Raw genomic sequence first — 23414 nt, forward strand, 5'->3', positions numbered from 1 at the left:
ATATGTATGTATGTATGTGTGTGTGTGTGTGTGTGTGTGTATATATATATATATATATATATATATCACATCCAGACATCCCCAAATACTACTTTGTAACTATTTTTCACTGAAAATTTTTGGGGAATCATTCCACAGACCATTTATTACTTTTTAACAGCTAAATTTCATTGTATTCCATTGTACTGACAACAGCATCTTATTTTAATGATTCTATTTGGGTTCTCAATTTGCTTTTAAAAACAGTGATGTAAAAAGCTGGGTGTGGTGGCTCACGTCTGTAATCCCAGCACTCAGGAGGCTGAGGGAGGAGGATCACTATGAGTTCGAGACCAGCCTGGGCTACACAGTGAATTCCAGGTCAGTCTCAACTACATAGTGAGACCCTGTCTCAAAAAACAAAACAAAAAAAATTTAAAAAATAAAAACAGTGATGTAATAAACAACTTTACATTAACAGCATTATTAGATACAGCATATACTATGTCTCAGAAACTGTCTCATTCAATAATAAACCTTTCAGTGATGTGCTATTTTTTTCATTGAGGAAATCAGAAAATTTAAGTAATACATCAAAAGTTTAAAACATCAAAAAGCTGAATGGAATAGTGGAGATTAATTTCCTCTTGTTCCTTCAAGCATACCCTACAACTAGTACAAGAGAAATCAAAGGATACTTCTGAAAGCATAAGAGAAGCAGATCCACTAGCTAAGGGGTAAGTACCTCATAACTCTCTCCAACAGAAGAAAGCACTTTGCATTCCTCTACCCCAACCTGTAACAAAAGGCAGGGTTATTCTTCCCCTAGGTGGAACAGGAGTCCATACCAATACTAGATGATCCTAGCATCAACAGCCAGAGTGACCCACTAAACACTACTCACAATATGCAGAGAGCCTTTCTCCACCAGGTTCAACTTTAAAAAGGGTAACCCTACTACATGATCTAGATGCTAAACCCAAACTCCATGAATACATGCTACATAAATGATTTAAATAGGACCTGCAGATTCTCAATATAAAATTCAATCTGTCAAGATGTAATAAAAAATTGTTTGTCATTGTAAGAACAGGAAAATCACATCTTAAATAAGAAAAGACAATCAAATAATGCCAGCACTGGGATAGATGTTAAAAGTACCTAATAAGAATATTAATGTAGCCATAATAACAATGTTCCAACAAGCAATTACAAGTTCCCTTGAAATAGAAAAAAATATATATATATATATGATTACAAAAAAAGAAAATTATAATAATAAAAAATAACTGAACTGGGTCAAAAGTAGAATGAAGATAACAATGGAAATAATGGTAAATTTGTGGACAGATTAATAAAACAGCTGATCAATAAAATGTTAAATGACTTTTGTGCACTGATCTCATATCCTTTACACTGCTCAAGAAAGATACCTTATTCAGCAGGTGGTGCTGGGAAAACTGTGGAAGAATGAAACTGGACCTTTATCTCTCACCAAGTATTAAAATCAAAATCGATCGAACGTCTAAACAGTAACACTGAACCCAATGGCATATAAAATAGGAAAAACACTTGAAGCCATAGATGTAGGAAAGTACTTTGTAAACAGAACTGCAATTGCCAAGAAATAACAGCAAGAACCAAGAAATGGGATTACAGCAAATTGAAAAGCTTCTGTAGAGCAACGAATTCAATTAGTAGAATGAAAAGACAACCTACAGAATGTGAAAAAAATTTTGCCAGCTACTCCTCAAACAAAGGACTAATATCTGAAATATATAAAGAACGCGGATTTAGTTGGTAGTGAAGGTTCAGGGCGGCCAGTATGGTTCAAAGAGTTGAGTGGAGGTGAACTCTGGAATATGACAGCTAGTGATACGGAATGAGATGGACTAGCCCCAGAAAAGACATCCCAGAGAGAGATAAGAAAAAAGAGCAATCAGATGTATCTCTTTCTCCTAAAACCTCAAAACATCATTATTCTAAGATCACAATCAAGGTCAAGAGAAAGAAAAGGAAAGTCAGATAACGAAGGAAAAAAAGCACAGGGATTGGAGCAGAAGCAAAGCGTACTAATGAGCGAACAGACTGAATTGAAGATGCTGCAGACTGAGATAGCAAAATAATAAGCCTATTTCATAAGAACCAACTTCTTCTTAAATCAGGCAAGAAGACATGAATCCAATGATAAATCCACTAAGAAACACAAGTCTGAGGAACATAATAACAAAAAACATTCTTCTGATAAAGGAAGAGAGAGACTAAATTCTTCTTTAAATTGGGAGGACAGACACAAACGCAAAGAAATAAGTCGTCAAGAGGCAGAAGCCATTCAAGGTCGAGGTCGCGTGAAAGTTGGCATTGTAGTAGAAGCAGGGAACGGAAGAAGTCTCAATCCAGGAGTAGAGACCGAAAGAAATCATGATCCAGAAGCAGAGACAGGAAAATGTCACGATCCAGATGCAGGGAGAGAAAACGTCGGATCCCATCTCATTACCACTAACCATCAAGACACAGGCACAGGACTAAAAGCAGGAGTAGAACAAGGAGTAGAAGTCGAAATAAAAAAAAAAAAGAGAGAATTGAAAAACCAGTAAGACTTAGTAGAAGGTTAAGCCTGACTCCCAGTCACCTCCCTTCAGAGTTAGCAATACAGTGATGGATGCACAAGGTTTAGCTAGGAGATTGCAAAGAGTAAAGAAATTACGAGAGCTGCAGGAAAAGGAAATGGTTGAAAAACAGAAACAAAACTGGCTTCAGCAGCTGCAGCCACTGGAGGTTCTGTTCTCAATGTTGCTGCCCTGTTGGCATCAGGAACACAAGTGACTCCACAGATAACTATGGCAGCTCAAATGGTAGCCCTGCAAGCCAAAGCAATGACGAGACCGGAATAGCTGTGCCAACCTACTGCAACCCAGCAGCTGTGAACCCAATGAAGTTGGCTGAACAAGAAAAGGAAAGGAAAATGTTTTGGCAAGGTAAGAGAGAAGGGGACAAATCCCCATCTGCTGAAATATGGGAAAGATTGAATTTTGGAAACAAGGACCAAAATGTCAAATTTAGGAAGTTATTGGGTATTAAGAGTGAAGATGAAGCTGGATGTAGCTCAGTTGATGAAGACAGTTACAAGACATTGAAGCAACAAGTAGTATTTAGAAATCTAGATGCTCAATATGAAATGGCAAGATCACAAACCCATATTCAAAGAGGAATGGGTTTCGGCTTCACATCCTCAATGCAAAGAATGGATGAGTTTGAAAAAGATCACACTATTAAAGCTTGGGACTTTATATACAGACCTCTTGTTCAGATGTGAGGGCCTTATTCACCAAACAGCTAGCATTCTAGCTTGCATGGTACTGCATTGACTTTAATTTATTGAAAAATGCTTGTTTTTGTAAATATCAGATCAGTGATACTGGTGTTGGTGTTGTAATCAGGTTAAACCCACTTCCATTAAACTTCATAGGACTACAGAAGGACAAAATTTTTTAGCTCATGAATTCTACTTTTCAAATATATTAAAGCTGCAGGTGGATAAAATCTTATACATGAATCTTTTCATGTCTGCTTTATTGTGTACTTTTGCACTTAACCTTGTACAGTTATTTTCATCTCTTAAAACACCAAAGAAATATTATGTAGATATTCTTTAGAAGATCTGGCCATTTGGTACATAATCTAGTACAAATAAATAAGCTGGGTGGTAAGGATAATAAAAATGGTTTTCTCAAAACTGTTGTTAAATTAAAAATAAAATATATAAAGAACTCAAAAAAAATTAGACCACCTAAAATAGGAGACCCAGTCAAGAAAAGGGTAAGTGAAATGGTCACTTCACAGGGGAAGAAGTACAAATAGCAAACAAATATATGAAAAAGTGTTCAACATTTCCGGCCATTAGAGACATGAAGTTAAAACATTAAAATTCCATCTTATTCCACAAAGACAATCAAGAAGAAATCAAAAAATTACAAATATTGGAGAGGCTCTGATGAAAGAGGAATACTCATACATTCTTAGTAGGAATATAAAATATTACAACCATTATGGAAATCATAGATTTATCAAAGAACTAATTAGAAAATCCAGATGATCCTACTATCCTCCTTCTAGGTATCTTCCCCAAAGAGCTTAAGACATTATAATACAGCAAGACATGCATACCAAAATTTATAGCAGCACAACTCACAATAGCTAAATCCCAGAAGAGGCCTGTATACTCATCAACAGAAGAATAAAGAAAATGTAGTATCTATATATAATGGAATATACTCAGCTATAAAGAAGGACAAATTTGAGACATCTGTGGAAAAACAGATGCACCTGAAAAATATATTGCCAAAAGAAAAAAAAACAGACACACAGGTTTAACTGCCATTTGGTATCTCTTAATTGAATACAGCAAAGCACAAACAAAGAGCTCAATAGAGAGTGGAGAAAAGGAAATGGATCTCTTGCAAATGGAAAGGGATACAAAAGACCAAGGGTGAGGATGAGGGGAGAGGAAGGGGACATACCATGTACAGGCACATAATAACCTCAATGAAAATAAACAAGGTATGCCACAAGCATGAGCTAAGATTAATAATATCAATAAAAATGAAAACAGGGAAAGGGGAATTAGAGGAAGAAGAAGGAAAGTGTCAGAGACAGTGAAGGAGATTTTTTAAAAAGGGAAGCAAGTTGTATTGTGTAAATGTACCCATTCCCCAAAGTGATCATAAAATGCATGTATGACAAATATATATTAATAAAGAAAAAAAAGGAAAGCTGTTCCACAAAACTTGTGAGACAAAAGAGCGAGAGAGAGAGAGAGAGAGAGAGAGAGAGAGAGAGAGAGAGAGAGAGAGAGAGAGAGAGAGAGAGAGAGAGAGAGAGAGAGAGAGAGAGAGAGAGAGAGAGAGAGAGAGAGAGAGAGAGAGAGAGAGAGAGAGAGAGAGAGAGAGAGAGAGAGAGAGAGAGAGAGAGAGAGAGAGAGAGAGAGAGAGAGAGAGAGAGAGAGAGAGAGAGAGAGAGAGAGAGAGAGAGAGAGAGAGAGAGAGAGAGAGAGAGAGAGAGAGAGAGAGAGAGAGAGAGAGAGAGAGAGAGAGAGAGAGAGAGAGAGAGAGAGAGAGAGAGAGAGAGAGAGAGAGAGAGAGAGAGAGAGAGAGAGAGAGAGAGAGAGAGAGAGAGAGAGAGAGAGAGAGAGAGAGAGAGAGAGAGAGAGAGGAAGGAAGAAAGGAAGGAAGGAAGGAAGGAAGAAAGAAAGAAAAAAAGAAAATTAAAGATCAATATCCTTCATAACCATAGAGGCAAAAGTCCTCAACAAAATACTAGCAAATAAAATTCAATATTATATAAAAGAATGACTCATAGTAAAGTGGGATTTATTCCCAAAGATTCAATATTTTACCACATAGAAATCAATAAATGTGATAACACTATAACAGAAAGACCAAAAAAAATGATCATCTCAATATATGCAAAAAATCATTCAATAAAATTGAACCATTCACTCAATGATAAAATCTTTCAACAAAATATGTAAAGAATAAATGTATCTTTTCTTTCTCTTCAGTGAGATGGCTGAGTGGAGGCACATATGCAGATCTTCGTGACCATCAAGAATGTCAAAGCCAAAATCCAAGACAAGAAGGGCATCCCACTTGACTAGCACATCTGATATTTGCCAGCAAACAGCTAGAGGATGGCTGGACTCTGATTACAACATCCAAGAAGAGTCCACCCTGCACCTGGTGCTTCACCTGCAAGGTAGGATCATGGAGCCGTCCCTGCGCCAGCTTGCCCTGAAGTGCAACCACAACAAGATGACCTGCCGAAAGTGCTATGCCCGTCTGCACCCCTGCGCTGTCAACTGCTGCAAGAAGTGTAGCCACATTAATATTTGGTACCCAAGAAGAAGGTCAAGTAAAGCTCTCTGCCAGTCCCTCCTCCTCTGGAAGGGTACCACCTGCCCAAGCACCATGGGGCTGAATAAAGTTTCCCTCCACACCTGACTAGAGCAGTAATACAACAGAACACTATAAAGCTAAAAGAGCTTCCCCTAAGATAAAAAACAAAAAGAATTCAAAAAGACTCTACCCATCCCCTCCCTTCAAAACTTTCAATTTGATTTATAATAACAAAAAAGGAATAAATTTAGCCAAAGAGGTAAAAGATATATATATATACTACAAAGTAGTGACTGAAAAAAAGTGAAAAAGAAACATATAATTGGAAAAATATCTCTCGTTCATGGATTGGAATAATAGTGTTTAGGGTCCATTTTGCCCAAAGGGTCTATGGCTTCAAAGCAATTCCTACTAAAACCCCACTGACAGTTTTCACAGAAATAGGAAATAAAACTTTAAAACTATAAAATTACAAAAATCTCCAAATAGCTGAAGCATTCTTTTTTTGTATTGGGGATCGAACTCAGGTCCTTGAGCTTGTGAGGCAGGTGGTGGAAGGCTGAAGCATTCTTAAGCAAGAGGTACCAGAGATAGCATGTAGCTGATTTCAAAACTGACTACAAAGCTATAGTAGTCTACACAGCATGGAACCGGCATGCTGTTAACAAATAGACCAATGGAACAGAATACAAAGCCCAAGAATACACCCATAACATTTATAGTATTTTCAATCAAAAAATCAAAAGTGTGCAATGGGGAAAAGAAAATTCTTTCAATACATAATTCTGGGAAAAGTGGATATCCACATGTAGAATGAAAGCAGACCTTCAAAACGCACCATATACAAAAATCAAATCAAAATAAATTAAATGCTTAATTCTAAAACCTGAAATAGTAAAACTACTAGAAGAAAAGGAGAAAGCCCCAGGACACTTGAGGGGCAATGATTTTCAGATATGGCCCAAAAAGAAAAAATTTAAAAATGGGATTACATCAAGCTAGAAGGCTTTACAGTAAGGAAACAATCAACTAAGTAAAGGGAGACAACCTATAGGATGAAAGAATACATTGGCAATCCATATATCTGGAGATCAGCAGGTAAAATACATAAAGAATTCAACTCAAAAGCAAGAAAATAGCCTGTTAAGTGAAGTGAGACATAGACAAATTTTCTCTTCTAAGCAGATGATAAAAATAGTTGATCAGAATGTAATGAGGCTGTGAAGGGTCAAGGAAAGCAAGAATAGAAGAAGGTTGCATAATGGATATCAAACCACAGTTAGATAGAAGTAATAAATTCTCCGGCTAGTGGCATAGCTCAGTGGTAGAATACACATGAGGTTCTGAGTTAATCAAATGAAAGAAAAAGAGAAGAGGGATTAAGGGTAGGGGAGAAAGAGAGAGGGAGAGGAAGAGGGAAGAGGGAGGACAAAGAAGAGAAGGAGTAGATATTTCTCAAAAGAAAACATACAAATGGCCAACAGTTAAAAGAAAAGATGTTCAAAATCAATAATCAGCAGAAAAATACAAATTAAAACTACAATGAAACATCACACTTCCTAGGATGGCTATTACCAAAAAAAAAAAAGTTAATAAATATTGGTGAGGAACCCTGATATCCTATTGGTGATAATGTAAATTAGCACAGCCATTATTTAAAAAAACAGGACACAAATTAAGAATGCTCCTGCATTTATAATATTATATACTGATAAAGCCATCATAAATTGAAAATACTGTAAATCAAAACTGCATTTATTAAACCTAACTTGCCAAACACTGTAGAATAACAACACTGTACACTGTAGAGTAGCAGCTGTTCACCCTACCAAAGTAGGAGCTGTACTCACTGCTGCTGCCCGCCACTGCAAGAGACAAAGTTAAAAATATTAAATGCATATCATTTTCATTTAAGAAAATCACAAGTTGAACCTCATAATTTGTATTTGTGTGCCCTAAAAAAGAAAAAAAAATCCTGTCATTTGCAACGAGAGATAAACCTAATATGTATCTATCTACCTACCTATTGCAGAAAATAAAACATAGTCAAAATCTTTCTCACAAAGAAAGTTGCCCATCCCTAGTAGTCTAGAGGCTAGGATTCTCACTTTTACAAAGAAAGTTGTCCAACCAGATAGTTTCACTAATGAGCTCTATCAAAACTTTAAGAAAGGAATAATGCCGGGCCAGGGATTTGACTCAGAGATTCCACCGCCTGCCTCGCAAGCACAAGAGCCTGAGTTCGATCCCTGGTACCAAAAAAGAAAAAAGAAAGAAAGAAATAATGCCAAGTCTTTACCAATGATAAATCAAAAAACAGGAGGGGGCCGGGGATTTAGCTCAGTGGTTCCACCACCAGCCTCCCAAGTGCAAGGACCTGCAAGGACCGGAGTTCGATCCCTGGTACAAAAAAAAAAAAAAAAAAAAAAGAGCCACTCTCCAAATATTTTAACCTTGCCCAGATTTTAAAACAAAGATATAGCACAAAAAAACCAGAGTCTGGTATCTTGTATGAATTTAGACATAAAATTCCTAGAAATATTTTAGCAAATTAAATCCAGAAATATATGAAAAAATTATACTGTACATTATGAATGAGGTTTACCTAAGAATACAATGGCAGTTTCACATATAAAAATCATATTAAGAAATTTAAAAACGGTCTTCTCGGTAGATGTGGGAAAACTGCGTTTTAACATTATTCATGGAAGAGACCGAAAAAGCTGCAAAGATTAATAAGTGCATTTAGCAATGTCACATTGTATCAATGCAATCTTCTAAAAAAAAAACTTTTTCTTTGTATTAGCAAGCAACTATTAGAAACTAAAATTTTAAAATACCATTTCAAAAACATAAAATGGGGCTGGGGATTTAGCTCAGTGGTTCCACCACCTGCCTCAGAAGTTCAAGGCCCCGAGTTCAATCCCTGGTACCAAAATTAATTAATTAATTAATTAAATATAAAATACTCAGCCATAAATTTAAAAACTGTTTGCAACATCGATTGAAAACTGTAAAACACTACTAAACTAAAATAAAGGCCTAAATTAATGAAGGGATATACTACATGCCAAAATTGGAAGACAATACTGTAAAGGATTTATTTTTTCCCTCTATAGATTCATTGCAACCCCAATTAAATTTCTGGCAGGCCTTCTGAAAAGAAATTAACAAGCTGCTTCTAAATTTTATATGACAATATGAAAGAACTAGAATAGTTCAATTTTGAAAAAAAATTTAAAAAAGGAAAGACTTATACTAAGTCCTTAAGTAAGTATAATACACATCAATGGACCAGAATAGTCCCAAAACTGGCTCACATATACACTTGAGTTTTCAAGTCATGTAACAAAAAATTGAATGGGGAAAACAAAATCTTTTCAACAAGTAGTACTGGAATAATTGGATTTTTAAAAAATCTTATCCCTTACTTCATACCATATATAAAAATTAAATATAGATCTGTGGATAAGAGCCAAAATTTAAAAATATACAATGAAAAATATGACAAAAATCTTTCTGACTTTAAGCTTAAAGTTTCTGAACATATATATAATAAAGGACTTATATACAGAATATTTAAAGAACTCTTACAGCTCCACAATAATTAATTCAAATTACTTGATTTTTTTTAATGGACAAAAAGTGTATATCTTCACCAAAAAAGATATTCAAATATCAAACACTGAAATAAAAAGGTAACTGACATTAATCAATTATTAAATCATAATTAAAGGTAACTGACAACATTAATCACCAGGGAAGTATAAATAAAAACTATAATAAATTATCACCATATTCCCAATATAATACTTTAAAACACTATACCAAATACCAAATGCTGGTGAGGGTGTCACATAATGGGAATTTTCACATACTGTTGGTGGGTTACAAAAGGTATTACTGCTTTAGCAAACAATACTGAAGTTGCTTATAGTTTAGTATATAATTAGCAAGCAACCCACCAATTCTACTTTTTAATACTTATAGAAGAGAACAAAAAATATGCTTGTAGAAAGATTTGTATACAAACATTCATAACAGTTTTATTCAAAAACCTCTAAACTGGTTCAAATGTCCACTAACTGATGAATGCACAAGCAAATTGTGTTTTACTCACACAATGCAGTATTCCACTGTAAAAAGGCAGAAACTACAGGCACAATTGAGAATGAATCTCAAAGTTAAAAAGCTAGGTGATAGAACCCACAAAAGACCACATACCGTGATTCCATCTAAGTGAAACCCAAAATAAGGTCAAAGTATGACATAAAATGGTTGGTTATCTGAGGCTGAAGGATCTCAGCAAACTGCACAGAGGGATGAGTGAACATTATGGGGTGCTGGAAATGTTCTCTATCTTGAACAAGGGAGTACTTACACAACTATTTATATTTATCATAACTCATCAATTTGTGTATTTACTAATGACAAGTACTGTAAATCTGCTTCTCTCAGTCATCTTCACCTTAGTATGGCATATCCATCCTCCCAGTTAGTCAATCACAGACCTTAAAGATATCTTTGCATTCTTTCTTACATCCCACATATGATCCCTCTGCCAATTCAGTTGTCTATACTTTCAAAACACACCAAGAATCCAAACATCTCTCTGACTGAGGTGGTGCACACTTGTAATCTCAGCTACAGAAGAGACTGAGGCAGGAGGGCCACAAGTTCAAGACCACAAGTTGCCTGGGCAACTTAGTGAGACTTTGTCTCAAAATGAAATATAAAAAGGGTTAGAGATATATACATATCAGTGATTGAGCACCCCAAGACCACACAAAGAAAAATCCCAACACTTTTCACCAACTCTTCTGTTAATACAAGATTCCAAAACAATTTCATTATATTTCCAAGTTACCCATCAATGAAAATGCACAATACAAAAGAAAAGGTTTTAGTTAACAGTTTGGTAATTTGTGATATAGACTGCTTAAAAAACAAAACCTTGGGATTCTAAGAAAGCCTCACCTAATCATTTCTTGGCCTTTTGGCTAGGAGCAAGTATAATATCTACTCTATCAGTTTAAAGCACAACTGTATTGCTCTCTTCATGATGCTAATGAGCCTTCAACTTACTCCCTCTCATACCTAATCATAACAGAAGCTAAGCAGTCTCCTTGCCTAGTTCTTTCAAGCCATTTCCATACTTGGGAGACTGCCCTGCTCTCCCCAGAAAGCCTCAATGTGTGAATAAGAAACCTTCATACTCTCTTGATGTATGTGTGTCAATATCTCTCAACATTCAGATCACATTTAGGGAAAGAGAAAGTCCATTTTGCCTCTATAGGATGACTACAATATATCAACATTATCAGATCACAATAAGCTTTATGGTCAAAACTAACAATGGTAATGACTACATAATGAAAAAAACGGATATTTCAGAAAAGTCACAAGGATTTCAAACATATAAAGTAAAAACTGCATGAGTTAGAAAAATTTACAAATTCAACATCATCATGGAAAAAAAAATTTGGGGGGGTACCAGGGCTCGAACTCGGATCCTTGCGCTTGCGAGGCAGGTGGCATAACCACTGAACTACATTCCTGGCTCATCATGGAAAATTTTTTAATAACTGACAGAACAAGCAGTCAAAATATCACTAAGGATCTAAAAGATGTAAACATTTAAATGAACTAAATTTAATAAACAAGCATACAGTGCCATTTGGACAAAAGTCCACATTCTTAATAAGTTAAAGATATCCCTTCCTTCTGATTCAACATTAAGCAAGAGAAAAAAGAAACATGTCTATAAGTACAGAAGAATGTTCATAGCAGCATTATTCATATTAGCTCAAAATAATAAACAGCCCAGGTGTCCATCAATAAGAGGATGGATGAAAGGAAGTACAGTGTATTAGAATGAATAATACACTAGTAATACTCAACAATAAAAAGAAAAAAATTACTAATAAACATGGCATGAATAAATCTCAAAAGCATCACAGTGGTTAAAAGAGTTTTATACAATAGGGTGCATGTATTATTTATATGAGATTTTAGAAAAGATGAGGAAAAATCAAGAATTTGGACAGAGCCACAAGAGAAATTTTTCAGGTAGTAGTATATGTCCTACAGGAATCTACGTTTCACAGATGTACATTATTTGTTAAAATTCACTGGAACACTAAAACGCATTTCATTGTATGCAACCTCTACATTAAAATGTGAGTATAGAGCTGGGGATTTAACTCAGTGGTTCTGGCACCTGCTTCAAAAGAGCAATTCCATCCCCAGTACCAAAAAATAATAATAATAAATAAAACAAAAATAAAATGTAAGTATAGAACCTCAGTTATTAACATGTATGCTATTATGCTTAAAAGTCAAATGTATAGTTGTAACTTTCTATAAAATACATAAACACAGAACAATAGAAATGGATATATATTTTTATGGGTTTTTTGGGTTTTTTTTTTTTTTTTAGTTTTTTAACACAGGGTCTCACTATGTAGTTGAGGCTTACCTCGAACTCACTATGTAGCCAGGCTGGTCTTGAACTCACAGTGTTCCTCCTGCCTCAGTCTCCCATGTGCTGGGATTACAGGCCTGTGCCACCACTTCCGGCTCAGATATATATTTTTAAAAAGGTTAATCACAGAATAAGAATTTTTGCTTTGTTTTGGTTTTTGAGACAGGGTCTCACTATGTAGTTGAAACAGACCTGGAACTCACTAAGTAGCCCAGGCTGGTCTCGAACTCACAGCAATCCTCCTGCCTCAGCCTCTGGAGTGCTGGGATCATAGACATGTGCCACCACACCCAGCTAGAATAAGAATTTTTGAATAATTGTTTTAAATTGTATGAATTTTTTAAATAATCACAATAGTTTGGGATTAGCATGAGACTACAGAATATGTTCTCTTATCATAATACCAATAAGCCTGAAATCAAAAGCAACCAAAAAATAAAAAATCCTGAGCAAGGTCTGGTGGTGCACACCTGGAGTACCACCACTTGGGAGGCTGAATTAGGAGGACTGTCATGAGTTCAAGTCCAACCTGAACAACATAGTGAGACCCTGTCTCAAAAAAAACAAAAAATTAAAAATTAAAATCCTAGGACTAAAATTTTTAAACTACACTTCTCAGATTGACCTATGACTCAAAGAAGAAATTATTGTATAATTTTTAATTCTTCAAGCTAAATACTAATTAACATATAACAAAATGTACAGATTACAACTTTAGCCATGTTTTCTTTTTCTTATAGCTTTCAATAGACATATTTAATAAACATTAAAAAGCAGAACAACTAAAAGACAATGAAATACCAATATAAAGAATGAAAAATATCACAGCAAGCCTCTTTTGGGGGGGTACCATGGATCAAACTCAGGACCTTGCCCTTTGGAGGCAGCCAGGGTACCAATGAGCTAAATACCCAGCCTCATCACAGCAAATCAAAATGTATTAAAAGGTGGACATAATAAAAATAAGAATTAACTATTAAATGCCAAGCATGATGGCATACTAGAGAGGCTAAGGCAAGAGGATCTCTGTGAGTCCAAGGCCAGCCTGGGCTACAGAGTGAGTACAAGGCCAGTTTGAACTACAAAGTGAGACCCTATCTCAAAAAATAAATAAAAAATGAAAATATCAATGGCCAGGAATGTCCTGCCTGGCAAGCATGAGCCTCTGAGTTCAAATCCTGGTACCAAAAAAAGGAAAAACAAAATACTTTGATAATTACTAAGATTAATATTGTTCAACAAGAAATAAAGCCTAGGAAGCAAATACTATAAATCTAAAAGAGGACATGACTATACAATATTTTTGAATTCACTAAGAAAAATTAGTTAGTATACTGAAACTTACAAAAACAAATTATGAAAGTGATCAAATTCTCAAATCAGATAAGAACCCTTTGTGGTCCTAAATTATTATATATATATATATATTGAAGCTATGATTTTTAAAACCTTGTCATAAAGAAATCTCCAGAGACAAACAGCTTCACATACAACTTCCACTGAACATTTTTGGGAAAAGCACTATGAACAGAAAGCCCTTCAGAAAACAGAAAAAAAGAATTATATTTATATAATCTATAATATCTACAGAAACTATCACTAGAAGAAGCTCATGGTTCTATGCCCAAATCTGAAAGGCTTGCAATGATTTTAATTAACAACTTTACTGTAAGGAAGTACCTAGTCAGTATGAAATTTCAAATCATAAACTTTTTCAAAAAGTTTGTTCAAATCAGGATCTAAATGAGATCCACGTATTTCGTTTGGAAGTTGCTCAAATGTCATAATCTATCAGTTGTTTCCTTTCTCTTTTATTGCCAATATTTTACTATTAAATATTTTTTGTCAGTTTCCAGAATAAGGCAAAGAACCTGTGGTTTTGACTACTTATAGACAGTGATAACTATATCTTTAGATTCCAAACTTGAGAATCAAAATATAAGGTGCATCCATTTTCCTATTAATGACTCAAGTTCATCTTTCATCATGGCAGAGCAGGGCTCCATTGTATAGCTATTATGAATCATATTACTATAAATACAGGTATGCATGTAACACTGTAATGTTATATATTTAACTCTTCAGGGAAGATACCTAAAAAATGAATGCACCTTGAAATAAATCAGACACAAGATTAAGTATCACATGGTTTCTCTTACATGAGAAACCCAAAATACAAAGAGCAAAATAAAAAAAAAAGATAACAGTAGGGAGATAGATCTTTTTCAAATGGGAAGGGGATCAAAAAAAAAAAAGGGAATATTGCAGATGGCTAAGTTAATTAGATATCTTGTAGGCAGTTAAGACAGGGCCACCTTCCAGGAGCCAACATGGAGGATAATAAAGACACATTCACTGAAGGCCAGAATTGTAAAAAGGGAAAAACTACTATACTTTTGCTTTCCCAGGAGATAAAGAGCAGTGATTGATATTCTAAATAGATACCAATCACCTAGGTGGGGGTGCCAAGGCCTTAGCCCAGCATTTCCAGGAAATACACCTGACCCCCACCCTTACTGAAAATCCTTGTATGCTTGCTACATGACTTGCTTCCCAATTTGACCCGCACTTAATCGATATTACCTGGGTGGCTGCACTTGTAATCTTATTGGTTGGTCATGGTTTTGCCCTACCTCATGCCCACCTTGTAATTTTCTATTGGGTGTCACAGTTTTGTCCCACTTTGTACCCACCTTACAACATGGTTTTGCTGTATGAAACATCTTGGAGAAGTGGGGTGAGTGGGCAACCCACTTTCCAGTCCCCCTTCTGCCTGTCTTAGACAGAAGCTTTCTTTTCCTCAATAAATTTTTCCTACTCTTAAGAAAAAAAGAGGGGAAGCGGGGAGGGAAAGGAGATGTGTTACATACATATACCAACTCCCCAACAAAAAATTAAAACTGAAAAAAGAATCAAATATAAATAAGCTAAAATTATTTTAATGATGTATCAAGGCTTTCAATGAGATTCTAACATTAATTTCACAAGTAACAGCAATGTGTCTTGATTCATAGTAGTTATTAAAAAATGAACCAAATGAGACATTTTATTATCTATTAGTCAACAGAATAAGATTACTGTAAAATACAAATTTATACTGTATTAATAATGCTAATAAAACAGGTCTAGAACAAGGTCACCAACTCACATTAAAAAACATGCTGTTAAGCTGTTAGATTTGAACAGTTCATTATAAAGTATAGTTTTCCCTGAGAAAGTGGTAAAGATGACAAAGGGTCAGCTAAAATAATGTGTATCTTAAGCTAGATATAGATATACAGATATGAATATGATATACAGATTTTTTTTCTGCAACTCTGGGAATTGAGAACCTGGGCCTACTGCATGCTAGGCAAGCATTCCACCACTGAGCAACACCCCATCACTAATATTATATTTATATAATGTTGATCTGTCATTAACAGGAGGGCAATTGCTGGTCAGTGGTATGAAACATCTGTGTCTCAGTTCGTCTGGAAAAACGTGTAAAAATAGCATATATATATTTGCATGGTTGCTCTGAGGACTAAATGAGGTAATATATGTAAAATGCTTACAACACCTAGAACAGACAGTGACAAATGTTAGGTACATTATAATTAGAAAATACTCTAAATTATTAATTTGTGGGGCCGGCGATTTGGCTCCGTGGTTCCACCGTCTGCCTCGCAAACACAAGGACCCAAGTTTGATCCCAAGTACAAAAAAAAAAAAAAAACTATTAATTTTTGTTAATGTAAAGCATCAAAAGAATATGAAATGGAAACTTTGTCATAGGCCGGCTGAAAAAAAACAAGGATGGTTGCCTAAATAATAGAAGACAAGTAGAAAATAAGATATTTCCAAAAGCTTAGAGGGTCAGTCTGTAAAGAATGATGCAACTGCACAACTACATATTCTACATGTTCATGAAAAACCAAGAAGTACAATTTATAGGAAGTCAATATTTCTTTGAAATATAAAGCAAATTTTAAAATATGTAACATAACAGGATAGCTGTCTTTAATGCACTGATATATCTGTCAATGAAATATTAAGCAACAACAGAAAGATCAGAATTTTCTGAATCCTAAATGTACTGAAACTTTTTAATAGAGTCAATATATATTTTCAAATACATGTATACTTATGTTGCGTATAAAGTTTTGCAACCTTATGGTATATAGTTTTACCTACCAAAACTAAAGTCTTTTGGTGATACTTTCTGAGACATTTAGTAAATATAAAAAATTTACCCAATTTTAACTGTAGTGTGTCTCATAAAGACTGACATTTTACATGTTATACAGGAACTGCTTCAATTTGCCTAATTACTGCTGAAAAGTTATGTTGTAAATGAAACTGTCATAAATGTTAAGTCTAATTTCAGGACAAAATAAAATCCTCCCTTTTATGAACTATTACTGACTTACTTTTTTTGTGTGTGTTTGTGCCGGGATCCAACTCAGGTCCTTGCACTTGCACGGCAGACGCCGGAACCACTGAGCTAAATCACTGGCCCATACTGACTTATTTTTAAACTGAAAATTTTCTACATTAAAAATTCCTCATTCTCACCACCTAATCCATCTGTATTATAGATCTGAATTTTCAGGTACCTGAAAAATCAATGTCCAATTAACATCAGCAATTCACCTTAAAATTTTGAAAAATACAGTATATGATGTTAAGAGCTGAGAAGTCACAATCATCACTACATTTTACAAAGAAAAAACACTTTACTAAATGTGATTATTATGTCTATCAAAACAAAATTCTTAAATCTAATGATTTTTAATGAAGAGAAAAAAATTAACATAAAATGACCTTAACAATGGCTTCTCCAAATACACCTCCCAAATTCTAAAGGCTTGAAAAATACAAAAGCAAAACATTAATATATTCACCTTGAGACTCACATTGAGATTGTTAGAAAGTTTATGAGGTATTGCTAAACTACAGTGAAACAAATTTCCCTCAGGACTAATATCCACATAATTCCTTTCTGAGATTTATAGATTCTCTATTCTTCATAATTCTAAGTATAGGGAAAAAAGGACAAACTGACGTTCTCTTCAATGCCACAGCAAGTTCACAAGAATTCTTTTATTAGTCAGTTAAATATATATTTATAAAACCAAATATGGAAAACTATATAACCATTTCTAATTTATTTTTTGCAAATAATTCTAAAGGTATAAATAAGTTGCAAGAAGAACCAAATAACTTAATATATACATCATTCGGATTCACTACTTCTCAAATTTTATTCCATTTGTTTTACCATTAATTTCCCCTCTTCTCTCTCTCACACACACACACATACACATATACACAGTTGTATACATCATTCCCATTATTGTTAAATGCTGTCGAGTGTATTTAAGAACAAGCACTTTCTTTCTACATAATCACATTATCCATTTCAATAAATTTAACATTTAATGAAATGCTTTCATATACATGTCAGTTTTGAGAAATGTGCCAACAATATCCTTTATAGAATTGTTTGTCCATTATAAAGTTAGAGATCAGCAGTTGTCATCACCCATGTTGTGCACCAGTTTTCAACATCCCATGTCATGTTTCTTTAGCCTTTTTTAATATCTAAAAATGTTTCAACCTTCCTTTCCTGAGATACTGACATTTTTAAAGAATAAAGCTGTCCTGTTTTTTTAAATAGAATGTTCTCCATTTGACATTTCTATGGTACTGCATCATGATCCATTCAAATTACATATTTCTAGTTGGAACACCATTAGCCATGAGTCAGCAACCTAAATCTAGCCTGCCACTTTTATTTGCTTTGGGAGGGAAGGGAAAATTTTTACTCTCACTGCCAGTGTAAGAGTTTCCTTTTCCCACATCTTTGACAAAACTTGTTCTCTTTTGTCTTTTTTTTATAACAGTCACACTAATAGGTATGATAATAGCTCATTGTGACTTTGCTATTTCCCTGATGGTGTTGGGCATTTTTAGCTCTTCTTTTGAGAAATGTCTATTTGGATCATTTACCCACTTTTTAATCGAGTTAGTTAATTTTTTTTCTATTGATTTCTTACACGTTTTTGAATAGTAACTATTTTATCATATGTGTAGCTTGCAAATATTTCTCCCATTTGTAAGCAGTCTGACTGTTTGCACGTAGCCATTTTCATTGCTTTACACATTACCTATGGCAGTCTTTCATACTACAATGACAGATTAAATGTCAAACATTGACTAGACAGTCTACAAAGCCTAAAATATTCACTAATAACTTTATAATTTGCACACCCCTGCTGTGACATTTCTTTGTTAGTATCATGTACAGAGGCACAAAGTGTCTAGTTCCCTAGTTTGTGATTTTAATCAGCCCAACAAGGTATTAACAAGGTTTTCAACTATGTAGCTGATTTTTTTCCCCTGCACCTTATAAATAATCTATAGGGAAAACTAAATACCATGCATATCTTATCAAAAAACAAACCCCCTAATTCAATATCTATTGGTAACTCTTTCCAAGGTCAACTTTTACTGATTGTTGCAAAATGATGATTTTGCCAATTAATAATTTATATGGAAAAAAAGAGGCTTCTCTTCTGTTTGTGTCTCTGATTTGTGTTAAACTTGTGGATTCCTATTTCTTTGATCATTTATATTTTTTTTTTTTGATACTCAAGTTGTCACAGATCTGGGGCTCCCTTCGAGCTACTCAAGCCTTTGGATGTGACCCATTATTTTCTTCATCAGATCCTTAATTAGAAGATGTGCCAGGTTCATCTTTAACCTAAGTTAGCTCTAAAGTCAGCAATTTCTCCAAAGAGCCCTGCTTCCTTTTCATGAGCAATATTAGACACCAGATCTGAGAAAATGGCTTCTCTATGTGTTTACCATTACTGGGGTGTTTTACTGTTAGATCCTTTCAGAAGAATCGGTATCTACATCCATACCTACGTATCCATTTATGTAATAATAAACTTACACTCCAAATTCTACTCCATCCAGAGAAGAATTCTTTCTTGCCTTCCCCATTTTGTGTATCTCATATTCCACACTGAAAACCTTGATTCCCAACATTTTTCCTAATGTTTAAAGTGAACAATACATCTAAAATAACTTCAGAATTGTTTCACCAAAATCTTCAAAAGATGAATTAGAAAGATTTATTTGTAGTTCTTCTTAACATCTATACCTAGAATGGGGGCATATATTCAAATACTATATTGGAAAATCCCTTAAATTACCATAGCTCCTTTCTCCCCCTTTCAGCATGATTGTGCCAGTATTCACTGAAATTCACTTGGGTTCATTGGTCATAGTCCACTGTTTTAAAGTCTTTCTTCTAATTCAATTTTTAATGTGTATAAATTTTTTTTTTTTTTAGACAGGGTCTCATTATGTAGTTGAGACTGACCTGGAACTCACTATGTAGCCCAGGTTGGGCTTGAACTCGCAGAGATCCTCCTGCCTCAGCCTCCCAAGTGCTGGGATTACAGGTGTGAGCCAACACACCCGGCAATATGTATAAATTATTGATATGCTTCTAAAATACATTTCTAAAAGTCAAAAGTACTTTTAAGAAGTGTAAACTCAGGAAAATATACTTCATCTCCCATCTCTTCCATACCATTTCCCACTATATCCTATAAACAGCCAATATCGCCATCTTCTGCTTTACCCTTCCTGTATTCCTTTTACTTAAATAAGTAGGCGTAAGTGTATTTGTATTGTCCTTACACAAAAAATAGTATTTATATACACTATTTTTCAATGGAGATAGTGGACATCCTTTTTCAAAGATCCTTGTCTTAACAGAAATACTTGTTTCCCTATTAAGTATAACATTCTAGCTTTGGGGTTGAAATACACATTTTATGTTGTATTCAAAGAATAGTCATCCTTTCTATTTTTTCAAGAGTTCTTATTTGAGGAACAGGATTTTTAGTACCAATAGAGATGATGTTGTGATTTTTCTCTTTCAATCTACTAATATAGTGAATTTTATTAGTATATTTCATAACTATCATTGGATTCTTGGCTCTATAGTCCACTTCTTTCCTTAATTCATGTTGGCATGTGTTTTATTTAGAATTTTGTATTAATAGAAAAAGATTATATTTTTAATTATATAGTTCTATAATTTTCTATTTCTTAGCTAACTGTATTGGATTTAAGAGGTAATACTACACTCGCTTTATTAAAAAATAGAGCTTCTCCTTCCACTTTATTCTCTAAATTAATTTATATGACTTTGGAACAATTGTTATTAAGGGTTTGCTGAAAATACCCCATAATATCAGCTAAGCCTGGTGTTTTTTTCATTTTTTCTACAGAAATCTATTATAATTAACTTTCTATTCCTGTTGGCTTCAATTTTGAAAAAAATGTTTTTAAGAAATGATTCATTTATTCTAAAAGTTTTAATTTATTTGCATAAGTGTAAAATAGGCCTTTTCAAAAAAAAAAAAGAGCCTAACAATATTATTTCTTCTTTTTCATTTCTTACCTTTCATTTTTTAATGAGTTTTCTATTTTGTTTTTCAAAAACAAAATCAAAATGTATTAAACTGGTCCACCGTCAATATCATTAATTAAAGCTTTAAACTTTTTGAATACTTTTTTTTTTTTTTGGTACCAGAGATCAAACTCAGCACCTTGTGCTTGCAAGGAAGGCGCCAAAACCACTGAGCTAAATCCCGGGCCCCTTTCATTTTTAATAATACAGTTGTTTGGTGTTTTAACTGCTTTCAATGAATCGCCATATATTCTTAAACGTGTATTTACTGTCATTATTTTTCAGAAATTCTCTGATCTTGGCTTCTATTTCCCTTTTTACTCAATAGAAAAGTTTTATTTAAAATCCAGGTGTTTGCTTTTCATACTTATATTTTTTGAAACTACTACTGTTTTCTTTGAATCAATATATTACCAGTTTCTGTGTTTTCCATACGCACTTGAGAAAACAATATTGTCGTCACACAGTATATATTTTTAATATAAACGTTATTGGCTATGTGATAGCTTACTTTTTGACCTGTCATGTATTGACAGTAATCCTTGATTGTTTTATACTGACAGTGATGCTATTTCTTTCTACTACTTATAACTGTTTTATGTAAGTGGCTGTTAGCTTATTTAATGTATAGGGTTTTTTTCTATTATATATACTTATGGTAAATTGTGGTTTTAAATATTATAATATTTGCATGTCTCATATAATGTTCTGGTGATCTGAATTCCACTTCCTCTGGTATCAGGACCACAGCCCTTGATGTCTTATTGGAATCATTTTCTAATAAATCAGTATTTCTTTGTTCCTTCATTTTTATCCCTTCTAAATGTTTTAGATACCTCCTAATATACTGCAGAGTTGGGCTGTGCTTAACAAGCAAGTTAATCTTATTTACATACACTTGTATGGTAGATCCCAACCTTGTCATATTATTTTATCATTACTGAGTGCGATAGGATGTATTTTTTAGATTTTTTTTTAATTAATGGCCTTTTTGGGGGTGTTTACAATGATTTATGCCTTCATTGTAGTAGTTTATGTTTATACCTTTCATGGTACTGTTAATTTCCTTCATTCTTACTTTATTATCTGGTATGTCAGTTTGAAACAAAAGTAACCACCATTTACCATAATTCAAAGGTTCCTTTACATTATCATGTCATAAACAATTTATAAAACAAAAAGGCGGAAAAAACCTACTTTGTACAAATTCCAGTAAAAATCTAAATGTAGCAAACTTCTTCATACAAAATAAATGTTGTGGCATAAACACAGTAAAAGATAAAAGCTATTTTTCACTCATCAATTCTTTGAGTATGGAAAAATTCATTTAGGGTATCACTTTCTGAAGTCATAGTCTGATTTTCAGCTTAATAATCAATATCACTATCATTAGAATTCAGAGCTGTTAATATTTCTTTTTGCATTCATCTTATTTTTTTAACAATTATAAAGATCTTCCTCAATTTTTTCTTCTTACAATTTTGGACAAAAAATGAAAATTTCTAACTTTTCAACAAAAGCTAAAAGCAGGCTACAATAATAGTACCTTCATTTTTCTTTCATGCCTTCTTTAAAAGTGATAAACTACTCTGGGTACTGCCAGAAGAAAATTAATGAATGACAATTTATTTTACTATGACATAATCTTTCTAAGCAATCTCTATTTTCTGTTTAATTTTGCTAGCATCGTTTGAGATGACTGATGAATGGTGAAATAGCAAAATCCTTCAAGTTCAGGGAAAAATAATAACATTAAGATCCCACAATGTATCTTAGATTTTTAAAAGGTCTAAAAGACCCATCTGATAATTATAGACAATATTTTATGATTATATTTTTAAAATAAGTGTTCTCTTGCTCTTTAGAAAACTTCCAAAACAGAATAAAATTTATAACAGTTATCACAAATAATTACATCTACTCAGAAAAGAATTAATCTTTAACCAGTAGATCTTTATAGTATAACAGAAGCTAAAAAGCATCCTTTGACTTTTATCTCTGATACAGTAGTAATGTTCTTTATTTTTCTACATTTTTTTTTCCTTTCTGCTTCCATTTTAGTTGCATTCTTTCTTTATGGAAAGAACGCATAGCTTTTTCATATTAGCCATCTACCATATTACCCCTCTGGTTTTAGTCCTAGTCCAAAAATTAAATTCATAAAATGCTTTCTATCAGTCTTTTACTCTAAAGTGCTAACATTTATCTTTTCACTGGATTAAACTCATTCTGTGGAGGGGGTTTAGCAAATTACAATCCACAAGACAAATCTAGCTATGTTTGTATATCAAATTTCACTGGAACATAGAAACACTCAGCCATACCTGCATTTTGTATGGCTGTATATGTACAATTGATTTCTATGTTGCTTTTGGGAACTAGTCTAAATCTCTTGCCCTTAAGCTATTTCATCTTTCATCCTTCTTTTTTCTTTGGTACCAGGGATCAAACTCAGGACCTTGAGCTTATGAGGCAGGCGCCAGCACCACTGAGCTAAATCCCCAGCCTCAAGATATTTATATTTCATCTTTCTGCCTAAAAGTCTGATGGATTATTTTCTTTACTTTTAAAAAAATATATA

The 23414-nt window shown here is 33.8% G+C and overlaps 1 protein-coding gene and 1 pseudogene across 1 annotated transcript in view; one reads left to right on the top strand and one right to left on the bottom strand.

Annotated features, from left to right (window-relative positions):
* Atrnl1 (attractin like 1) overlaps positions 1-23414 on the bottom strand; it is a 656020-nt gene that overhangs the window by 589233 nt on the left and 43373 nt on the right. The gene's annotated exons all lie outside the window — the stretch shown is intronic.
* LOC104869415 lies at positions 1842-3295 on the top strand (annotated as a pseudogene).

This window comes from Fukomys damarensis, unplaced genomic scaffold (genome assembly GCF_012274545.1).
Source record: "Fukomys damarensis isolate Sample0158 unplaced genomic scaffold, DMR_v1.0_HiC HiC_scaffold_8, whole genome shotgun sequence".
NCBI classification, from domain to species: Eukaryota; Metazoa; Chordata; class Mammalia; order Rodentia; family Bathyergidae; genus Fukomys; species Fukomys damarensis.